Source organism: Athene cunicularia (assembly GCF_003259725.1).
Source record: "Athene cunicularia isolate RWA chromosome 4 unlocalized genomic scaffold, athCun1 chr4_part3, whole genome shotgun sequence".
Lineage (NCBI taxonomy): Eukaryota > Metazoa > Chordata > Aves > Strigiformes > Strigidae > Athene > Athene cunicularia.
Window position 1 is genome coordinate 5,512,180 of NW_020799100.1, and position 4,093 is coordinate 5,516,272.

Here is a 4,093-nt window from a genome sequence, read left to right on the forward strand (position 1 = left end):
GTGCTGTCCTGCACCCCGCAGCTCCCTGGCACCCCTCTGTGTGTCCCCCACACCCCGGCCTCCCCATCTCCTTCCTCCCTGCAGCGCTGAGCCCCAGAGCAGCGCCGGTGGCAACCGCCTCGCCGAGGCCACTGGCCCGGTTTTGTGCTCCTCGGTGCTCCGAGATCTCTGCTCCGGTGGCCGTGCCTGTTGCTGCCCGTGCCCGCCCCACGGAGGCAGCGCTCCCAGGAGAGCCCAGGGGCTCCCCGCATCGCCGGCCGAGCAACTGGGACAACCTCTGTTTTCCGTATTGTGTCTGTAAAATGGGGATAAAAGCATCTTCCCATCAGGCTTCATAATTGCTTGTAAATCACTTTAATGCCCTGGGCTGAGAGGTGCTAAGTGCAAATCATGTAATTATTTCAAGCCAAAGCATATTTCATCAAGTTAAAAGAAACTAATCCTATCTCTGCTTCAAAAAACCCCACACTTTCGTTGGATAAGAGCCTAATTACCAGCTTCTCCCGGGAGAAAAGAGAAGGCGTACACTGACAGCGGTGCAAGAGGCAAGTTACAAATGCCCAGATCAATTAATGACAAAGAATGCATCACCTCCAGAGAAAACAGCCGTTATTTACCTCGGATGAACTAGAGGAGCCCAGTGCTCACTGTCTGTGCCTCGCCTGGCAGCAGGGCTGGCACTGACCCCTCCTGCTCAGTTGCCCCCACTCCATCCCAGCGATGGAGGGGATGGGTCTTGGCTGCCTCCTCTGCTCCTGCCAGGGCCGGGCTGTGTGGCAGCACAACCGCTGTGACGGGGCGCATGTGCCCCTGGGAAGCTGCTGGTACCCCCCAGTGACCCAGGCCGCGTTAAATCCCTGTGTCTCATCCCAGCTCACCAGCTTTGGATAGGAAACGCTCCGGTCCTGAGGCTCCAGCCTGGCCAGGGAGAGTCGGCTGTGGGCATGGCTGCCCGCCTGCCCTCCTGCCGAGCCTGGGCAGGCACCGGGACCGAGCCAGCCCTGCCTGCATACCCGACACAGGCATGCAGCAGCCCTGGCCAACTCGGCACAGACCGAGGCAGCTGCCAGACCTCTTTCTTTCCCACTGCGCCCATTTATTAGCACAGCCGGTGAGTGGCTTTCAGCCATGCTCAGGAGAGGAAAGGGAGAAATGGTGCTTTGCCTGCTTGGACGGTGCAGTGCAGCCCTGTGGGAGCCCTGGACCAATGTCCCCATGCTTGAGGCAAGACAGCCTTTCCCCACAATTGAACAGGGGCTGGCTCTCCCAGGTTGCCGGCCCCATTGGGAATGTGCCAAGAAAATGAGCTGGTGGATGGTGCTGAGCTCCTGCTAGGACAGATGGTGTAAAACAAGCCCCACTGTTCCTCCAGAGCTGGATGGGGCACAGCCAGGGACAGGCAGCCCTTGCATGCTGCCATCACACTGCTGGAGCCGTTCCAGGCACTGCTGCACGTGTGGGGTTTTGGTGAGGCTGGCCTGATACCAGTGCCCTGTCCCCCCGCTGCCTCCTGCACTCCCAGCCCCTCGCAGCAGCAGGACTCCAGCACACACGCCCTAATGCACCATCTTGTGCCTGTAATTCACTGGTGGGAGAAGATCTGGTAGTACCTGGCCCCAGTCTGCAGGATGTTACAGCAAAATGTCCCTCTGGGTTTTTCTCCCGTGGCGGTGGCCGGCTCTTAGAGCTGGGATGGGGAAGCTGATGCTGAGTGCTCCTAGCTGTTGTCTCAGTTCGAAGGAATAAATATAGATCTGCCCCTTGCACTACCCCTTCACTGCAAAAGAGATTTTGCAAGCATTAACCACGGCCCTGCTGTGACTGACAAGCACATCTTGACAGACGCATGCAGCCACCAAAAGCCCTAGCAATTTGCTAATGTTTATTAACAGTTACACGATCTCCCTGGGGCAGAGAGCCCGGCTTCCCCATGTAGGGCGCTGCCTGGCACTGATGGGAACTCGGGCGCGGGGCAGGATGCTGCGAGGGTGCTGCAAAGGGCACCAGATGCCAGGGGGCTTGGGATGGGATCCTGTTGCGTTGAGCTCACCCCTCTTAGGAAAGCAAGTTATTTTTTGATCCACTTCTGAACACTGAAGTCCTGCAGGGTAGGGAGGGGAAGCAGCATGGTTCCCTGCAGACAGGCAAAGGTCTTGATGCAGCCGTGCTCACTCAGCCTTTTTGGGGGGTGCTGCAGGGCTGGGGAGCTGTGTTAGGGAGGGAGCTGTGCCTGTGGGTCCTGGAGAGCCGAGGCATCGTGGCACTTCTGATGGGGCTGGTGGTGCTGGGCTCAGCCCTGGGCTCCTGTGGTGCTAACACTCACGTTTCTCTGCATTTGCCACCCAGGGATGGAGGGGAACGCCAGCGCTGGGGACATGGAAGACCAGCACAGGAGCTCCCACTGGAAGGCGGTGAGTCTTTTGGGGGCTGCTGGCCACCCTCCGAGAGGTGAGCCAGGGGCTGCTGCCAGGGAACTGCTTCGTGGCTGATAAATATAGCTGCTTTGCTTTAGGAAATGCTGCTTCATCCCTTAGGCAAAGTGTAAACACTTTGCATGGGGAGGGGAAGGGGCAGCAGGGGGTCTGGTTGGTGGTTCTGGGCAGCCAGGGGGGCTAGGAGGGATGGGGACACCTGGGCATGGGACAGCCTCTGCACACCTGGCTTTCAGCAGGAAGACCCACTGTTGCGAGCTGACCTGGTCTGGCGTGAGGATGGGGGAAAGCCCCTGACCTCCCTCCCCTGACCTCCCTCAGGGCACCCACAACCGTCAGCACAGTGTGATGCCATGAGGGATGAACCTCAGCTTTGCTTTGACACCTGGAGTCACCCCAGCTGCCACGGCAGGCAGCAGCCTGGGACCATCCAGGGTCCCAACAGGTCTCACTGTGGTTGTGCCCCCTCCCTGCCACAGTACACTCCTACCCCGGCTTCTGCTGCTCCTCCTGCCCCTTGGCCGGGTGCAAGGGGCTGCTCCAAGACCATGTCTAGTCCTGGGCTACAAAGATAAAACACCTGTGATGGGTTGCATTCCAGACCTAACCTAGCTCCCCAGCTCAAGGACCTCTGGCAGGGACCTGGCAGTGAGGTAATCCTGTCCTGTCTGGCTGCCCCACAGAGACTTCTCTGCCCATGGGGAGAACCCGGGCCCCCCTCAGCCTTCCTATGCTGCCACGGAGCCCCCATGGCCTCTCTCAGCAGGTGGAACAGGACCCTTCATCAACTGCTGGATAAGCAGCACGGAGCCAAAAGAGCTGGAAACTTTTCCCTCCTTGCAAAAGTCTTCTGCAGGGCAGAGCTGTGGGGTTCCCTGGGTGAGAGCCCATGGGGGACTGTCCCCATGTCTTCCCACATCTCTAAGAATTGGTAGCAGCTTCTGGGTGAGGGCTCTGCATATGGCATGCAGTCCATGTACTGTCCTCACTGCCTCCCAGCTGCAGCTGGTGTGAAATCCAAGGGGCTTTTCCCAAAGCAGCACTAAGCATCGGTGCAGAGTCCCTGTGAGCAGTCCCTGCTGCTCTGGCAGTCTGAGAAAATGTTTCCAGAACAGCTGCGGGTAGGTCTTTTATTTAATGAGGAGGAGAATAGGAGGAAGGAGAACTCCTCCTCCTCCTCCTTCGTCTTCCATCACTTGCCCCGGTGTGGGTGTCCTGGCAGTCGGCAGGCCCCACACCTCCTCTCTCATGTCCCTCTTGAAGGCTCAAGCTGGGGCTGCTGCTTTCCCAGTCCAAAATCCTCTGGTTCCATCAGCCCTGCATGGTACAGGGCTGTGGCCATGCAGGAGCTGGCTCAGGAAGGACTTCAGACAGGGTCTGGGACCCAGGCCAAGCATTGCCTTCGCTATGCGGGCGGCCACGGGCATTTTGCCGGCAGCAGCGCTCTGACGCAGGCGAGCTCCCAGAAGAGCCCCACTGGGGCTTTAACTGGGTCTGATTGGGGCAATCAGTGCGATGGTGATGGCTTAGAGCCCCCCTGGGTCTGGCCCAGGCTCTCCAAGGCATGAATTTGTGCTTTGGAGTTGGTACTCATCCCCCTTCTCGCTGTTTTGCAGAATTTCTGTGTCTGAGCAGAGTTTAATCCCCCCCCCCCCCGATTC